The sequence below is a fragment of the Schistocerca nitens genome, chromosome 3, assembly GCF_023898315.1.
Source record: "Schistocerca nitens isolate TAMUIC-IGC-003100 chromosome 3, iqSchNite1.1, whole genome shotgun sequence".
Taxonomy (NCBI): Eukaryota; Metazoa; Arthropoda; class Insecta; order Orthoptera; family Acrididae; genus Schistocerca; species Schistocerca nitens.
In genome coordinates, this window is record NC_064616.1 from 994,758,468 (window position 1) to 994,779,114 (window position 20,647).

At 39.8% G+C, this 20,647-nt stretch overlaps 1 protein-coding gene across 4 annotated transcripts in view; it reads left to right on the forward strand.

Moving 5' to 3' along the window:
• Positions 1-16,913, forward strand: part of LOC126249058 (uncharacterized) — a 177,743-nt gene extending 160,830 nt beyond the window's left edge. For all 4 annotated transcript variants that reach the window (XM_049950699.1, XM_049950700.1, XM_049950698.1 and 1 more), the window contains one exon: positions 14,651-16,913. The gene's annotated coding sequence lies outside the window, so the exon portion shown is untranslated. The remainder of the gene's footprint in view (positions 1-14,650) is intronic.
• The last annotated feature ends 3,734 nt before the right edge of the window (positions 16,914-20,647 follow it).

Consider the following 20,647-nt stretch of genomic DNA (forward strand, 5'->3'; position numbering starts at 1 on the left):
CCTCGAACTTGTTGGTTAGAGGGATTGATGTAACACCTGAGTCGTCCCTAGTGCCTGTCCACACTGTAGAGGAGCCTAGATCTACAATTGAAATGTCACTCACAGTCAAGTGGATGAGTAATGACAGATTCTGTACTTTGTACAGAGGAATTAGGATCCACAGGAGAGGATAGTACTCGTGGTACCTTTGGTACCAATACCACAGGTACTTGAATCTTGGGGGCTCTCCAATACACCGATTCACAGCAGCTGCCAATCATTTGACTGTAGTCAGGGCAATTTCCAGCTGCTTAAAAACATCAATCAACTCATCCCGTGTTCGAGAACAGCATTCACATTGGGGCTGCATTTTATCTGGTGCAATGTATTACAGACCAGTGAACAAATAACTTTGAACGAAACCTGCTGATTACGTTTAATATGCTTTTTTTTATTTATTAGGGCAGCTCGTTTTGTATTATCACGTAATAGGGGAGAGAGTGTGGCAGATATGATACGCGAGTTGGGATGGAAGTCATTAAAGCAAAGACGTTTTTCGTTGCGGCGAGATCTGTTTACGAAATTTCAGTCACCAACTTTCTCTTCCAAATGCGAAAATATTTTGTTGGGCCCAACCTACATAGGTAGGAATGATCATCAAAATAAAATAAGAGAAATCAGAGCTCGAACAGAAAGGTTTAGATGTTCATTTTTCCCGCGCGCTGTTCGGGAGTGGAATGGTAGAGAGATAGTATGATTGTGGTTCGATGAACCCTCTGCCAAACACTTAAATGTGAATTGCAGAGTAGTCGTGTAGATGTAGATCTATTGAGCTAAAAAAAAATTACTAATTCCCTATGAGAATTGCAACAAATACACAAAATGAGATTTCTATTAAGGCAACAGAAAAACCTGTGCTATAAGCTAAACTTTTTGAAGTTAGTTATAGTTATTAGAAAACCCAAAAATAGAGTTAATTTATGATAAATATCAGTAATAATACTCCTCTTTAAGGGAAAACTAGATATAACACAGTAAGTTAGCTAAATATCTACTATGGTAACTAAATCGCAAACGCCAAGTTACTAAAAATTAGATTATGCACAGGACAATGGTAACTCCGGAAAGTTCTCAAAACTGTGTTGATATAAAATGAAATTTGAGGCAATCTGTTCTTAGGCAGTAACTGTGACTCATAAATGCTGATTTGCCATGAAATAAGTTATCAAAAAATACTCATACTGTTGTAGTTGTTGTTGTTGTTGTGGTGGTCTTCAGTCCTGAGACTGGTTTGATGCAGCTCTCCATGCTGCTCTATCCTATGCAAGCTCCTTCATCTCCCAGTACCTACTGCAACCTACATCCTTCTGAATCTGTTTAGTGTATTCATCTCTTGGTCTCCCTCTACGATTTTTACCCTCCACGCTGCCCTCCAATACTAAACTGGTGATCCCTTGATGCCACAGAACATGACCTACCAACCAATCCCTTCTTCTAGTCAAGTTGTGCCACAAACTTCTCTTCTCCCCAGTCCGAATCAACACCTCCTCATTAGTTATGTGATCTACCCATCTAACCTTCAGCATTCTTCTGTAGCACCACATTTCAAAAGCTTCTATTCTCTTCTTGTCCAAACTATTTATCGTCCATGTTTCACTTCCATACATGGCTACACTCCATACAAATACTTTCAGAAACGACTTCCTGACACTTAAATCTATACTCGATGTTAACAAATTTCTCTTCCTCGGAAATGCTTTCCTTGCCATTGCCAGTCTACATTTTATATCCGCTCTACTTTGATCATCATCAGTTATTTTGCTCCCCAAATAGCAAAACTCCTTTACTACTTTAAGTGTCTCATTTCCTAATCTAATTCCCTCAGCATCACCCGACTTAATTCGGCTACATTCCGTTATCCTCGTTTTGCTTTTGTCGATGTTCATCTTATATCCTCCTTTCAAGACCCTGTCCATTCCGTTCAACTGCTCTTCCAAGTCCTTTGCTGTCTCTGACAGAATTACAATGCCATTGGCAAACCTCAAAGTTTTAATTTCTTCTCCATGGATTTTAATACCTACTCCGAATTTTTCTCTTGTTTCCTTCACTGCTTGCTCAATATAGAGATTGAATAACATTGGGGAGAGGCTACAACCTTGTCTCACTCCCTTCCCAACCACTGCTTCCCTTTGATGTCCCTCGACTCTTATAACTGCCATCTGGTTTCTGTACAAATTGTAAATAGCCTTTCGCTCCCTGTATTTTACCCCTGCCACCTTTAGAATTTGAAAGAGAGTATTCCAGTTAACATTGTCAAAAGCTTTCTCTAAGTCTACAAATGCTAGAAACGTAGGTTTGCCTTTCCTTAATCTAGCTTCTAAGATAAGTCGTAGGGTCAGTATTGCCTCACGTGTTCTGATATTTCTATGGAATCCAAACTGATCTTCCCCGAGGCCGGCTTCTACCAATTTTTCCATTCATCTGTAAAGAATTCACGTTAGTATTTTGCAGCTGTGACTTATTAAAGTGATAGTTCGGTAATTTTCACATCTGTCAACACCTGCTTTCTTTGGAATTGGAATTATTATATTCTTCTTGAAGTCTGAGCGTATTTCGCCTGTCTCATACATCTTGCTCACCAGATGGTAGAGTTTTGTCAGGACTGGCTCTCCCAAGGCTGTCAGTAGTTCTAATGGAATGTTGTCTACTCCCGGGGCTTTGTTTCGACCCGGGTCTTTCAGTGCTCTGTCAAACTCTTCACGCAGTATCATATCTCCCATTTCATCTTCATCTACATCCTCTTCCATTTCCAAAATATTGTCCTCAAGTACATCGCCCTTGTATAGACCCTCTATATACTCCTTCCACCTTTCTGCTTTCCCTTCTTTGCTTAGAACTGGGTTTCCATCTGAGCTCTTGATATTCATAAAAGTGGTTCTCTTTTCTCCAAAGGTCTCTTTAATTTTCCTGTAGGCAGTATCTATCTTACCCCTAGTGAGATAAGCCTCTACATCCTTACATTTGTCCTCTAGCCTTCTCTGCTTAGCCATTTTGCACTTCCTGTCGATCTCATTTTTGAGACGTTTGTATTCCTTTTTGCCTGCTTCATTTACTGCATTTTTGTATTTTCTCCTTTCATCAATTAAATTCAATATTTCTTCTGTTACCCTACTGTATTTCTTTCCCCCATTCTTGTCAATTGTTCCCTTATGCTCCCCTTGAAACTCTCTACAACCTCTTGTTCTTTCAGTTTATCCATGTTCCATCTCCTTAAATTCCCACCTTTTGGCAGTTTCTTCAATTTTAATCTACAGTTCATAATCAATAGATTGTGGTCAGTGTCCACATCTGCCCCTGGAAATGTCTTACAATTTAAAACCTGGTTCCTAAATCTCTGTCTTACCATTATATAATCTATCTGAAACCTCTCAGTATCTCCAGGCTTATTCCATGTATACAATCTTCTTTTATGATTCTTGAACCAACTGATAACTTACGAAAATATACCAGGTGTATAAGTATGAAACTGGAATTTGCTGCAATAATTACACATCTGTTGTTTGAAACTGATAAACAATATTTTATTCAAAATAATCTCCATTGCTATTTATACATTTCTCCCAACTTTCTGGCAGGCTATGAACACCACGCATAAAGAAAAGGTAAGTTCCTCTTTTGAAGCAAACCAATCAAGTAGCCATTTTCATACATTCTCATACAAATTGAAGCACTGTTCAGTGAGAGGATGTCCCAGTGATGCAAATAGGTGATAATTGGATGGAGCCAAGTCTGGGGAATAAGCCACAGTTGCCAACTGAGTGCCTTGATCCTTTCCCCGACCCGTTTTGCTGTGTGTGATGGGGCGTTATCATGGAGCAGTATGACTTTGTGTTGCCTTTTTCCATATTCTGGTCATTTTTCATATTATATATTGATTTAAATCGATCATTTACTGTTGGTAGCAATCAGTGTTAATGTTTTCACCAGGTTTTAGCAGCTCATAATATATGACACCCTTCTGACCCCACCAAACAAAGAGCATTGTCTTCTTTCCAAAGTGTTTCAGTCTTGCAGTGGATGTCGATGGTATTCCAGGATTCGCCCACGATTTGCAATGCTCAGGATCCATTTTTCATCACCTGTCACTATTTGATGGTGAAACTACTTTCTTTTGTATCTGGGCAGCAGCATTTCACAAGTGGTCTTTCCAGTTATTTGCTGTCTTTCATTCAGTTTGTGCGGAACCCATTTTCCCACTTTCTGCACTTTTCCCATAGCTTTCAACCGAAGAGAAATGACTTTCTGCGTCACATCCAATTGTTCTGCAAGTTCCTGTTGAGTTTGAGGATCATATTCATCCAATAAGACCTGCAATTCATTGTCTTCAAACTTTTTTATTGGTTTTCCGCACTCGTTGTTTCTCAGGTGAAATTGATCACTTTTGAATTTTTTGAACCACTCGAAACACAGTGCTTTCCCAAGAGCATGTTCGCCGAAACCTTTGACAAGCATTCGATTAAATTCTTGAGCAGTTTTCTTCAAATGATAACAGAAAAACAATGCTGTTCACAAATCGTAGTTTGTAGGCACAAAACTTGACATGTTTACGGGTTTGAAAGGGATACCAGTGTATGGAATTTGGATTACTGTGCGTTGACATTTTTCGTCAGCCATTACAGAAAACAGATAGCACTGCAGATGCAGTCTCATGGGCGCTACACTGACAACTAGCGCCATCTACAGGGAAATTCCAGTTTCATACTTCTACACCTGGTAGTTTTGTAAGTGTCAACAGATTCTCAAAAATAACCTTTTCCTCATGTAATTATACAATGACATTAGAAAACTATTGTTTTGAACAGGGATAGACCTATTGTTCTCAGAAATTTTAAAAGAGCACAAACAAGTTAAAGCGTACAATTGACGATAACAGTAGGAATTTATCACAGAACTCATGAATGTTCGAAATTTCTCAATATATCACAGTAAAAGCGGGTATTGTTGCAATCTGTGAAAGATTATGCAGAAGCACTGTGACAGTAGAATACGCGAATCCAGAACTTCGAATCAGCACATAAATTTTGCATCCACAGTCTCACAAAGTAGAAAATTCAGAAATCAGCTTTTTACATATAAATACATATGCAAATTGCATGGCTTTTTTACTTAGCTGTTCTGTGCCAACTTCTACACTGGCGTACCAAAGAAGAGTAACCTCAGCATGAGTTTCTTGGTCAAAGTCTAGAAAAATGTGCAGCAGCAACAAAGCATATCTTCTGCCAGTTGTAGGTAACAATGTATAATCTAAAGTTACAATTTTTAGCAATGTATTTGCAACTTTCGAGAAAACCTAGAATGACATATTTACAGCCAACTGGTTCACATATATGAAAAAAGGTTATGCAAGAAAAGTTTCAAACATATCAAGTGGAAAAAAATCTCCCTGATACAAGCCGCTCCAAGAAATTGGAAGCAGTCTGAAAGAGATGAAGACTGAAGAACATGAAATTCTGAAAGAGAGAAATTTCAAAATAAGGTTTTAGATTCCATTTCCTTGCCTTGGTGGCTCTGTGATAAAGTGCAAGACTACAAATCCAAAATCTTCGTTGATCTATTATGGATTGTGGGATGACAGCTGGCACAAACTACTTGATGCAATAATTTACCAACAGCCGTATGATTTGTAGAAGTTTATTTTATTTTATGAACTTCTATGTGCTACCAGTTTCAGCATTACATTGATGCCATCTTCAGGCCTCACTCATCATAGTCGTAAAATCGCTATACACAGAAGGCGCCATATAACTGGATCAGTGAATCAATCGTCCTGCAACAGCTCTTGGTGGCCAGGCGACACAGACTGAGGCGGTTTGCAAACATCGATGTGTCCAAAACAAAAAAAAACAAAAAAAAGTCTCAGATTGAATCCCCAGTTGATCCTAGGATTTTTATCTATTGATTATCATTTCTTTCACTGCAGGCAATGTTGGTTGATGGGGAAAAATGCCAAGTCGCACTACATTTCAGAATCCTTATTGAACTGTAGGTCACCCTATAGCCGGCCGAGTCGGCTGTCAGTTCTAAGGTCAGAGGAAGGCAACAGCATACCACCACCAACAGAACCATGCCTAGCGAAACACTATCATTCAAAACAGTCTTCAGAGTGATGACTGCTTTACTATCTCCAAGAAAATTAAAACAGCAAACTGGAACAAATTGGTCAGAAGCTCAGAAACGCCAGCACTCTGATGTAATGAAAAATTATTGGAAAAACTAGAAGCTAAATGATAAGTAGTTACTTATGTGGTTCATAGGGGGACCAAATTGAGTAGAAATGTGAAAATTGCCTTTTTTTTTTTTTTGGGGGGGGGGGGTGTAATTGTGCAGCAGTTTTAAAGCTAAAAAACTATTATAATAGCAACCCAATGTCTACACAACGCCTGTCTGCATGTTTTCCAGCACATGCTGTAACTTTGGATTAGAAATAGACTGTTCAAAATGTTATGACCCATCCCCATGTCTTACACAGTTTGTGTTTTTCATCAACTTCTTCTTCATTCCCCTCCTCTCCCTCCCCTCCTCTCCCCTCCCCTCTTTTTGCCCACAAGAAACCTCTGACTACAGCCAGCAGTAGTTTTCTGTCTCAAGGAACAATGTAGCATATGCACACTGTCCAGTCTGTTAGTAGACCTTGAAGGATCATTTCATGCTTAAACCATACATGCACTGTCACTTCATAGCAAGAAGGCTCGTAAACACAGGAAGTTTCCTGTCGAGTTGGAATACACCACAGTGAAACATCATCAATCAAATATGTTTTGTTTTTATTTGAGAGGAAAATAAGTTATTTAGTTTCAAGAGGCTGCTTCTTAAAATCCCTGCTCCTTTTAAATATAAGCTCACAACCACTTGCAGATATGCAGATGGTGCAAATGATGCAAAAACTCATTTTTAGCAGTTATACCAGTCATTACTGGTGCCATTAAATTACAGATATCTGTCCGCATTAAGGAGGACATATCTGTATAGTACAATACAGTCAGATAATAATGTTATTTATTCTGTTGCAAAACAAAACCTCTTTGGATGCAATGGTATTTTGTAATCGGCTGCTTCTGTCCTCAGGAAGATAATCTGGACATAGATGTAGTCAACTTCCACAGAAACAACAGATGATTACACAAACCGACTGGCTTTCACTTCAGTTAGGTAAATCATGGTCTGTGTCTTACTCATTTTACAAAATACGCTGTCCAGTCCTATTAATGTGATCACCTGTCAAAAGCCCGAATAAGCAGCTTTTTCCAGCACAAGACGTGCAGGAAGAGTGTCGGTGAGGTTCAGGAATGTACCGACAGGGATCTGGACCGTGCCAACTTCAGTACTGCAGCCAGCTGCGCTAGATTTCTCGGTCGGTAATCCGTGGCGCACACATCTCGATAGAGGTGGTCACACGGATTCATGACTGTGTTTAAATCTGAGGAGTTTGGTAGCCAGAGGAGTACTAAACTCATCCTGGTGCAATTCAAACCACACACATACACTGTGAGCAGTGTGTGACATTGTGTTGTCCTACTGGTAAATGGCATTGTGCTAAGGAAAACTAGGAAAACTGCATGTAGGGGTGCAAATGGTCCCCAAGGTTAGATGCATACTTGTATTTATTCATTGTGCTTTATAGAATGATGAGATCATCCAGGGAATGCCACAAAAACATTCCCCATGCCATAATGTTCCTCCTCCTGTGTAGATCCTTCCAGTGGTTGTTGCAGGGTGTTTGCTTTCATACATTTCACACACTGCATGCCTATGGCCATCTGTCCAATAGAGCATAAAATTGTGATTTATCTGAAGAGGCCACCTGTCATCACTCAGTGAACGTCCAGTTGCGGTATCGGTGTGCAAATTCCAGCCTTCATCGCCGATGAACAACAGTTAGCACGGGTGCTCGAACCAGGCACCTGCTGCAGAGGCCCGTGCACTGTAACGGCCACTCGGTTCATCTGGGTGGTCAGCTGCTCAACAGTTGTTGCACGTCTGTTCGCCCGTACGCATCCCCCACAGCTGCTGTTCACCCCTGTCATCTGAGGCCCATCGTCCACCGTAGTTGCCTCAGTGCCAGTTTTGGATAGTGCCCTTTTGCCCTGTACGGTATAGTTTGATTGGCGTGGTGTCCACAAATTGCCAAAAACATGGTCAAAATGTATAGAAAGCAATGGTCAGTACTTTGAATAAAATGTTTTTACTTTTCAATTCAAAATTTGTGTTTTATTTTCACAAAAAAAAAAAAAAACGCTCATTTCATACCAGTACACCTGGTAAAACGTGTTCATGATGCAGGAAAGAGTGCAGTCATTGTCCTAATGTGGGAACAGAGTGATTTATCTGATGTCCAAAAGGGCATAATCATTGGTTTTGGGGTCAAGGGTGGAAGCATTTTGAAATGGATAAGTTTGTAAACTGTTCGCGTGCCAAACTATACCGTACATACGTGGCAAAAGGGCACTATCCAAAACTGGCACTGAGGCAACTATGGATTTTAAGAAGCAGCCTCTTGAAACTAAATAACTTACTTACCTCTCAAATAAAAACAAAACATATTCGAGTGATGATGTGTCACTGTGGTGTATTCCAACTCGACAGGAAACTTCCTGTGTTTACGAGCCTTCTTGCTATGAAGTGACAGTGCATGTATGGTTTAAGCTTTAAATGACCCTTCAAGGTCTACTGACAGACTGGACAGTGTACATATGCTGCATTGTTCCTTGAGACAGAAAACTACTGCTGGCTGTAATCAGAGGTTTCCTGTGGGCAAAAAGAGGGGAGGGGAGAGGAGGGGAGGGATAGGAGGAGAATGAAGAAGAAGTTGATGAAAAACACAAACTGTGTAAGACATGGGGATGGGTCATAACATTTTGAACAGTCTATTTCTAATCCAAAGTTACAGCATGTGCTGGAAAACATGCAGACAGGCGTTGTGTAGACATTGGGTTGCTATTATAATAGTTTTTTAGCTTTAAAACTGCTGCACAATTACACCCCCCCCCCCCCAAAAAAAAAAAAAAAGGCAATTTTCACATTTCTACTCAATTTGGTCCCCCTATGAACCACATAAGTAACTACTTATCATTTAGCTTCTAGTTTTTCCAATAATTTTTCATTACATCAGAGTGCTGGCGTTTCTGAGCTTCTGACCAATTTGTTCCAGTTTGCTGTTTTAATTTTCTTGGAGATAGTAAAGCAGTCATCACTCTGAAGACTGTTTTGAATGGTAGTGTTTTGCTAGGCATGGCTCTGTTGGTGGTGGTATGCTGTTGCCTTCCTCTGACCTTAGAACTATGGTGCAAAATTTGACAAATGGTTTTTTGGTTTTCCATCTGTCTTTCATTCAATTCATGTGGCACCCATTTTCCACGCTTTTGGATCTTTCCCATAGCTTTCAAACGGTCAGAAATTGTTTGTTGTGCAACATTTAGCATTGCTGCCATTTGCTTCTGACTCAAAGTATCACCTTCATCCAATATTGCTTGCAATTCGGCGTCTTCGAACTTTTTTGGTGGTCTTCCACGTTCTTCATTTCTTACATCAAAATCATTATTTTGGAACCATTGAAACCATCTTTTGCATGTTGCTTCTGATAGAGCATGATCACCATATGCCTCGACAAGCATTTGATGCGACTCTGCAGCACTTTTTTTCAAATGAAAACAAAAAATTAATGCTTTCCGCAAATCATTACTTTCTGGTACAAAATTCAACATTGTTAACATGATGAAAACATGATGATGTGTGTTCCATGATTTGATGTATACTAAATATCTTTGACAGGTGTCATACCAACCAAACAAAAAAAAATTAAGGCTCGTTCACAACAAATGTTCCCTATCATACACATTTGTATCTTAACGCTCATTTCATACCGGTACACCTGGTATATGCCCTCCACTGCTAGTACTACCATCTGCCATCTGAGTGTGGTTATTGCACATTGGCATTGACCATTGGCAATGGTCACATTAATGCTACTGGCCTGTGTGTATGGACAGTTTGAATGTGTTTCCCTGGAACTGACACTTAATCTGTTACCCCTTATCATCAGTATATTTCTGTTCATGGATGCTGTTATGTAAATTTGGTTTCCTGATAATTTGCACAACCCAAAAAATCAGGTTTCTAACTTTTTCCATATGAAAGTGAAACTATCAGTATTCATAGTGTCCATACTTTGAAGGCATTTTGAGAAGACTGTTGGGTTGATGTGTAACAAGTCATCAGATAATATAATTTCTGCAGTTCTACACTGCTGCGTGTTTCCAGTTGTCAGTGACTTTCATTTCAGTTAATTTTTCTCTGACTTTGACCAGTTTTGTCCATTGATTGTTACAGAATTGTTAGTGTGTTACTGAATATTTCACAGAAAGTACTAAAAATTTTTCTGAATTTTTTTCTGTCTCAAAATTGTTGTCTTTCACATACCATCTGCTCAGGTTTCCCTTACTCCTTACTTCAGTGGGGAGTAACCTCCCCCCCCCCCCCCACTCCATCCTGCATGGAGAGGAGCCTTGGGTAACAGAAGAGTGGTCTGAAGTTAATTCGTATTGTACTGCCTGCAGTAGAAATGGGACCCGTGTTTTGTGTTTCATGAAAGAGAGAAAACCGTCTTACAGAGCTTTTCAAAGGAAACATTTACAGTGTTGCAGGTGAAGGACATTTTGAAAATCAAATATGCTGAATGCGGCAAAAATAAAAAAATGTTATTCATCAGTTGTAGTGAGGCTGCACCACTTATTCACAAATACTCATATGATTTGAATTACTATTTGCGTGAAATCTTCAAGTTATAAGGACTCAGTAGCAAGCCAGAAAAAATGGGACATATCTTATTATGTGTATCATCTTGACTATACTGTGAAAACAGATACAAATCAGAACACATCAAGTTATAAAATAAAATGAGATAATTTCTTTCCATGAAACAGCACTCTCATGCTCAGTCTTAAACATATTTTGAAGTTCTGTGGCAATAATGGTTGCAATTACGGTTGGACTCTTAGGGCATACCCAGTGAGAGCTGGGTGAGGGTAGCCACTCTCCTCCCCCTCTCAAAGAAAAACACACTATGTGATCTAAAGTATCCAGACACCTGGCTGAAAATGACTTAAAAGTTCGTGGTGCCATCCATCGGTAATGCTGAAATTCAATATTATGTTGGCCCACCCTTAGCCTTGATGGTCGCTTCCACTCTCACAGGCATACGTTCAGTCTGGTGCTGGAAGGTTTCTTGGGGAATAGCAGCCCATTCTTCACAGAGTGCTGCACTGAGGAGAGGTATCGATGTCGGTCGGAGAGGCCTGTCACAGAGTCTTCATTCCAAAACATCCCAAACATGTTCTATAGGATTCAGGTCAGGACTCAGCGCAGGGCAGTCCATTACAGGGATGTTATTGTCGTGTAATCGCTCTGCCACAGGCCGTGCATTATGAACAGGTGCCCGACCATGTTGAAAGATGTAATCACCATCGCTGAATTGCTCTTCAACAGTGGGAAGCAATGAGGTGCTTAAAACATCAATATAGGCCTGTGCTGTGATAGTGCCATGCAAAACAACAAAGGGTGCAAGCCCCCTCCATGAAAAACATGACCAGACCATAACACCATCGCCTCCAAATTTTACTGTTGGCACTACACACACTGGCAAACGATGTTCACTGGGGATTTGCCATACCTACACCATGTCATCGGATCGCCACATCGTGTACCGTGATTCGTCACTCCACACAATGTTTTTTCCACTGTTCAGTCATTCAATGTTTATGCTCCTTACATCAAGTGAGGCGTCGTTTAGCATGTGTGGCTTACGAGCAGCTGCTCGACCATAGAATCCAAATTTTCTCACATCCCGCCTAACTGTCATAGTACTTGCTGTGGACCCTGATGCAGTTTGGAATTCCGGGAATTCCTGTGTGATTGTCTGGATAGATGTCTGCCTATTGCACATTACGACCCTCTTCAACTGTCGGCAGTCTCTGTCAGTCAACAGGTCAGCCTGTACGCTTTTGTGCTGTGCAAGTCCCTTCACATTTCCACTTCACTATAACATCGGAAACAATGGACCTAGGGATGTTGAGGAGTGTGGAAGTCTCGCATACAGATGTATGACGCAAGTGACACTCGGTCACCTGACCACGTTCAAAGTCCACGAGTTCCGTGGAGCACCCCATTCTGCTCTCTCACGATGTCTAATGGTTACTGAGGTCGCTAATATGGAGTGCCTGGCAGTAGGTGGCAGCACGACGCACCTAATATGAAAAATGTATGTTTTTGGGGGTGTCCGGATACTTTTGATCACGTAGTGTATCTTAGAGAACCGAACTTGTATCCTGTTGTCCCACCAGACAATTCAGTATCAGTGTGAAGAAAGATCAAATCTTCTTTTTCTCATGCCTTTGACCCACATTGGCAGAGGGTCAGCACGGTTATTTACAGGCTTGGCAAGGTTAATTTAAGGGATAGCAGATGCCATTCTTGTCACCACCCCATTACCTCCCAGAGCAGAATTTGTGCACCCCAACGGTCTGCACGTAGTATTATTCATGTGGATGTGAGCGAAAGTTTTTCTGAATGTTCACAAATTGTGTCACTAAGGTGGGACTTAGGTACCAGCCCAGTATTCACTTAGCAGGATGTGGGAAAGTGCCCAAAAACCACATCTAGGCTGGCCAGCGAACTGAACCCCCTCATTAATGTGTTAGGTAGATTCAGTTTGGGGCCAGCACAATTGTCTGTCCTGGAAGTGGCACTTCAGCTCACACGGTTGTCTGTGTGGGTCAAAGAAAGGTAGTATATGTAATGGGTATTGACTAATAGGAAGTTCACCCAGAATCATCCTCTGCAACCCCTCTCCTCTTGTCACGAGTTCATTACCGGTTGGACTGCCAATGCTCATAATGCTTTGTGACCACAAAAACCATTATACGTGCTCATATTGAAACAAATGAAAGAAGATTGCTCGTGATCAGGTGTGTCGTACCTCGCTGCAGTTCACTATTATCTTGCGAGCATTCCGTGTGTAACTTTTATTTGTATTCTGTGTTGTACGACAATCTTTAACTGCAATTATTTTACTGTGGTGCAGTTCCTCTAGCACTCGAAAAAACAATTTGTGAGTTATTCGTGGCAACACTGTAGAAAAGGTTTTTCTTTTGAAGGGTGAGGAAGGCTGTATGGTTGTAGGTGGTATATTCTTGGTGGAGTATAGATAATGGAAGGAGTGAAGGTGACAAATCATCATATAGTCGAGCAGTCGATATGTATGCAAACAAGACAGAAATCGTTGCTAAGCTTTCAGACAAATCCTTCTTCATAGCCAACAGAATACACATACACTTATACCTACACCTGCACAGCTTCATATCCTAGCCGGCTGCACTGTACCTGCACAGCGGTGCCAGTACAGTGTAATCGGCCAGGTCAATGTTGGCGTGCAGGTGTACGTACGTGTGTATTCTGTTAACTCTGAACGAGAGTTTGTCTGAAAGTTTAACGACATTTTTCAACTCATTTATGTGCCTAACACTCTCTCAACACCTCAATTATAAGGCAAGTTGTAACCTTTACTCTTTCCATTATGTAGATGTTCATTAGTAAAGATTAATTTCAACAAGCTATATGCTGTAGTGTAATTTACACGATTCGATCACTTTTTAGTAAGCTTTCAATCACCATTCAACGTCGCTCAAGTATTTTAATGCGAGCCACTGTATTGCTGCTGATCGTAGCCAAACAGTACGAGGGGCATTCGGTAAGAAATGCGTCTCATTTTTTATGAAAGCAGGTCGGTTTTATTCAGGATTCGAATACACAATATTATTCCCCACGTTTGTGGCGGCCTTACGCCACCTTACCGGAAGGTCGACGTTCGGGGCCAGTGCCTTGCCGCACCAATAATCTCCGTGACACCCACGTACCGCTTCCCGTGGAGTGCATCCTGCGTTGCGCCAAACAGATGAAAGTTGGAAGGTGTCTGTGGCCTTATGTTGTGCCGTGAGGAAGCTAGTGAGCACACACTTTTGATTACCCCAACTGATGGATACGTGTACCGGCACTACTAGCAGAGATGTCCAGCTGAGCAACGAGCTGTTTCATTGTGATTTATTGATCACCTTGAATGAGATTATCCACACGTGCCAACATTGCAGAAGTGACAGCTGTGTAGGGCCCACCAGCATGCGGGACATTTGACAGGTTAGCACGACCTTGTTGCAGTGATGACACCCACTGACTCATTGTGCTTTTATTCACTGCTAGATCTCTGTAGACACTCTGCATGTTCCTAAGAATAAGTGTGTTATTTTGGTTTTCCATCAAAAGTAACTAATTACAGCTCTCTGCACGGAATGAAACTCCATTAGAAAACTCCATTAGAAAACTCCATTAGAAAACTCCATTAGAAAACACCATTTTGAAGGCTAGATGTAGTGCTGCAATGTATTAGAACCCCGTGAAACTGTAAGGGCAGAAGCGGGAATATTCCGTGATGTCACTCGACAAACTCCGCATTTTTCGACTGAAACTGGGCGGAGAAGAAATGTTTTGCATTACTTGCTGAATGCCACTCGTAGTAGCTGTGTTTTATGTATGTCCCTCTTAAAATGTAATCTTTATGTTCCAGGATGCGAGGAGCTAACCGTGGAATACCTAAAGGCATGAAGAATTTGTAAACAGTTATGACAGTGTGATTTGAGAAATGTGCAGTCGATTGTGATGAAGTTAACGAGTCCGTGTACTCCCCGTCTTCAATAATGTGCCCCCGCCCCCACCCGGCCGTGTGGCCACACTGACCAAAATGATTTTGTGTAACACATAGTGCCTTATATGAAATTGTAATTTTTTAAGAAATGTTGATTTAGTGCAACAATCCCCGTGTTTGAGTACAATTGATGCCTTAAAAGTGTGATATTTAAGTGAATGAAAAATAATTTTAGGAATATTTTGATGAAATCAGTATGACTGATATTTTATTTGAGATGAAATTTCACCTTAGATTTGTGTGGGAACTTCGATCTCTCTCTCTCTCTCTCTCTCTCTCTCTCTCTCTCTCTGCCTGCCCCCTCCCCTTATATATAGAAATGGCGGATAAAACCAGACATGGAACAAGATTGAACAGTTTTGTGAACCAGAAATTTCCAATTTTCATATAGTTGAAGCAAATTATACAGTATCATGTGTCAAATTAAACAGCAACCTCATCAACAATGTCCACCTCTGTGTAACTAATGGAGGCTGTTACTGCTTAGACTTAAAATATACAGGGTGGCCATAATAGAGCTGTCTTGGAAAATGTTTATAAATCTGACACAAAGTATATTACCCTAGTTAATGGACAGGAGAACCATTCTTTAAATAAGAGACTGAAAAAGGCCACCATTGATATTATTTCAGAAAGCTCTTTGCTGCTATCATTACAATGTCACAAAATATCAAAAGAACTTTTTGCGCGAGTTGGAAATTTGGCTACCGTGTTTTGAAATGTGAGCAGCAATACATTAATGATTTCAGTTGCAAACTGTCCACTGTCTGTCTGGTAAATTTTTGAGTGTATAGGTTGAGATTAGCTGATATTGTTGAAGACATTTATTATTAAGAATTTAATATAGGATAGGCATTTTTGCATTTGTTGTTGAATGTGCCATAGAACTGGAGCATTCACATGTAGAACCTTTGTTTTTCATTAATTTTCCTGTTGTAATGATTAGTGTTACTGAACCTATCCTGATAATTTTTCCCAAGGCCAATTTGAGTTCCAGTGTTAGTCAAAGTATCTACATTTGGCCTTCTTCCTTTCATGAACTTTTGCTGATTTTTGTCTAATGCTGAAACAGTTGTTGAGATAGTCAAATAAGATGGCCCAGGGGTATCAGTTTTATTTCATTTGACATGGAATTTGTACTATTAATATTGAACCCATGAAAATGAAAGTTCTGTACCTGCTCAAAACTGAAGCCTATTGCTGATAATTTATTGAAGTTATTTTCTTTCCTGCTGAATATGATAAGTAATTTGTATTATGTCATTAATAGCAAGGCCTCTAGGTTGTGTGGCAATATCTGAAGTTTCTGTATGACTACTTCTAGAGTCAGATAGAAAAGAGTATAGGGAGGACATCCTCTTGTCTGACTTTTGTACTGATGCTAAACCAAGTACTTAATATTCCGTATACTCACACAGCAGTGCTGGAATCAGCCAGTAGTTCTTGAATGAGTGAGAAGTGTTTAGATGGTACACCAAATAGTTACACGTGATTTAGCATGTCTGCCTTAATATTATCAAAGCTATTTCTGTTTCTAATGCGTTTCATATTTCTTATGAGTGATTCTGTCAAATATCTGTAAAAATGTGCTTTTTTCCCCCAATAAGTAGATTATACAAAATGTGAAACTGCAGTGCTTAACTTCGACTAAGCAATTAGATATGAAAGAACTATTAAGAAAGGTCTGCGTAGAGAACCCAGTAACTCAAATGTTTCATATGTGATGTGATTGTGATTATGTAATCCTTTTCTTTCTGTGTGTAAAGTGTAAAGCTGAATCCATTGTAAGTACAGCTACACCTCATTCACAAAATTTCATCTGTTACTGTATAAGTTACTTTCAGATTATCATTTTTATCTAATGTGTGAACTCTAGTTTCATCATCATTAAGTAATGTTCCCATGCAATAATGTTCATGTATAAAACAGGATCATAAAAGCAGTATATTTTTCAGAACATCAATTACCTCTTGTCTTGTGGCACAAAGTTATTACATTATTACAGAGAGGAGAAAACTGGAAGCAGGGAGGGAGATGGTTATGTATTTTGTACATAAATTATGCTTGTACATATCAACAGACTGTATAACTTATATTTTTATCACAATATATATTTTTTGTATTTTGTACAAAAAAAAAATTTATTAACCTCAGATATAACATACCAATTCCTATTCCCACCACTTGTATTTACCAACTGGTTATGTGAAATAGTGCAGACCTTCTGTCATAGGTTTTATTGTTTTCTAGTTGCAGGTATATATAGACCTAAAGATGTGTGTTATACATCCTATGGGGAGCCACATGGCAATATATTTCCTTTCAGATAAGTTAAGGGAAGTTATCTCTCAAATTATAATGAATTCATAGCACAATCAAAGCACAGTTTGCAGTTAATAATGAACATAAGTAATTTAGAGAGAGTGAAAGAATTGCAAAAATTGTAAAATCATTCCAGAGTAGAGATGAGTATTTTTAACAGTAATAACAACTCTTAACTCGTGGTCATAAATACTTTAGCAATGGGAAAACTGAGAGATAAATACTTGGAATATCCATCTTGTTCACCAGCCTTGCCAGTGACAGATTTCAACAACTAAAGGCATCTTGGTTGGATAATGCTTGGAGTTAAATGTAGAGGTTATGGCAACTTCTTATAGGTATTTTTTCAGACTTTCTTGAATTGCATTTCAGGGATGCAGTCTTTTTCATTGAAAATGCACTGAACCCAGTGCATTAATATGAAAGTGGACTGTCAGAAAGCATGTACATTTTTACCTAAATGTGATTGCTAAGCTAAGAACTTATTTGTACTATAGTATTCTCATGAGCCTTCTGAGAGTAAGAGCTGTGATAGATGAAGATATATTCTGAAGTATAGCGGCCTCTTTTCTTATTTCTGTAACTTAAAGAAAATATTTTCATTTATCCAAGGAATCGCTTACACCTGGTGGGGGGAGGGAGGTGGTGGCACACTTAATGGAAATTTTACTAACAAGGTGAGGGTATGACACTGATTTTGATCAAGTTTTCCAAGGACATTCCATACTGAAAATAAATACACATGTTTCACCTTTTCATTAGACACTCTAGTTTTTGAAAAAATCCAGATCAAAGTTGATGACAGAAAATTGTATTATTTTTTTATTATTAAAATATGGGGTCCAATGTTAAGTCCGTGTTCAATTCTCTGTTACTGTTTCATTTTCAATTGATATTTTGTTAAGTGTATCTGATAATATTCTGATAATTTGGATACTTTTCTTCACCTTTTTTTTTAAGGAAAGCATCAAGAAGCATGATTAATAATCAAATAAGTGTATATAATGTATTTACAGTTATTTTCATCATGATACATACTACAAAAGCTGTGTAAATGAAATCACACACTTGTACATTGTGCAATATTCTATCACTGCATCCGGAAAACTGCTGCTTACAGTGGTTTTATCTCTGCAAGGATCCAACGGAAAATTGAGGCCGTGGCTCAAGAGGTTGAAGCTCTCCAGAGGGATTTGGAAAAATTTTGCATGGTATTCAATTAATGGGGTAGCCCAACTGACATGACACAATATGATAGGACTTTCGTAGATAATGATGCTCACCGACCTGTACAGTGAAAGTGGTGCCACCAAAATACACTACTGGCCATTAAAATTGCTAGACCAAGAAGAAATGCAGATGATAAATGAGTATCCATTGGACAAATATATTATACTAGAACTGACATGTGATTACATTTTCACGCAATTTGGGTGCATTGATCCTGAGAAATCAGTACCCAGAAAAACCACCTCTGGCCATAATAACGGCCTTGATACGCCTGGGCATTGAATCAAACAGAGCTTGGATGGCGAGTACAGGTACAGCTGCCCATGCAGCTTCAACACGATACCACTGTTCATCAAGAGTACTGACTGGCATATTGTGATGAGCCAGTTGCTCAGCCACCATTGATCAGGCATTTTCAATTGGTGAGAGATCTGGAGAATGTGCTGGCCAGGGCAGCAGTCGAGCATTTTCTGTATCCAGAAAGGCCCGTACAGGACCTGCAACATGTGGTCGTGCATTATCCTGCTGAAATGTAGGGTTTTGCAGGGGTCGAATGAAGGGTAGAGTCATGGGTTGTAACACATCTGAAATGTAACGTCCACTGTTCAAAGTGCCGTCAATGCGAACAAGAGGTGACCGAGACGTGTAACCAGTGGCACCCCATACCATCACGCCGGATGATACGCCAGTATCGCGAGGACGAATACACACTTCCAATGTGCATTCACCGCTATGTCGCCAAACACGGATGTGACCATCATGATGCTGTAAACAGAACCTGAAGTTATCCGAAAAAATGACGTTTTGCCATTCGTGCACCCAGGTTCGTTGTTGAGTACACCATCGCAGGCGCTCTGTGATGCTGCGTCAAGGGTAACCGCAGACATGGTCTCCGAGCTGATAGTCCATGCTGCTGCAAACATCATCTAACTGTTCGTTCAGATGGTTGTTGTCTTGCAAACATCCCCATCTGTTGACTCGGGGATCGAGACTTGGCTGCACGATCCATTACAGCCATGCGGATAAGATGCCTGTCATCTCGACTGCTAGTGATACGAGGCCGTTGGGGTCCAGCACGGCGTTCCGTATTACCCTCCTGAACCCACTAGTTCCATATTCTGCTAATAGTCAGTGGATCTCAACCATCGCGAGCAGCAATGTCGCGATACGATAAACTGCAATCGCGATAGGCTACAATCCGACCTTTATCAAAGTCAGAAACGTGATGGTACGCATTTCTCCTCCTTACACGAGGCATCACAACGACGTTTCACCAGGCAACGCCAGTCAACTGCTGTTTGTGTATGAGAAATCGGTTGGAAACTTTCCTCATGTTAGCACGTTGTAGGTGTCGCCACCGGCGCCAACCTTGTGTGAATGCTCTGAAAAGCTAATCATTTGCATATCACAGCATCTTCTTCCTGTTGTTTAAATTTCGCATCTGTAGCACGTCATCTTCGTGGTGTAGCAATTTTAATGGCCTGTAGTGCATATTTCTGTGTCAACGGTGTGAAGTTTACTTCTTCTGACAGGTAAAGAATTTTGTCGCGTGACCTCAAAATAATGTTACATCACAGCAGAGCAGAGAATTACAAGGTAGGGTAGATGCTATCAAAATTCATTCATTGGTTCATAACCAGTTGTCTGCACCTGTCTTCAAGATATACTTTGATACACACAGTGTGAGAAATATTTATGTTTTGTCTGTTTCCATGATAAGTTTCACCCCAGTGATTGTGCAAACACTCACAAATAGTCGATCAGCTTGGATTATGCAATAATATACCTTATATTTATTTTGTACTATGTATCATGGTGAAAATACCTGTAAATAAATTATATACACTTACTTGATTATTAATCACACCTCCTGATGTTTTACTTTAAAAAGGCAAAGACAAGTTTTCAGATTACCAGAATATTATCAGGTACATGGAAAAAAATGAGGAATGAAAACAAAGTCCTGACCAAGAATCAACCTCGGACCAGTGGTTAGGTATTCTAATGCCTCTATTGCTGAACCGCCGATCTCACTTTGCTAGATGTCTAGAATGATGGGTACCTGTATTACAGCATGAAAAGACAACGATGTTAATAACTGGGACATTATTACCTTTGGAACCCATATTATAGTAATAAAAATGTTTGTTGTTAGACCATATTTCTGTGTGTAGCATTGAAAATATTATTTTCTGTCATCAACTTTGACCTCGATTTTTGTCAAACCTTGGTGGTGTCTAGCAAAAAGTCAAACATGTGTCTCTTTGTTTTCCGGATATAATGTCCTTGCAAAACTTAGTTGAAATC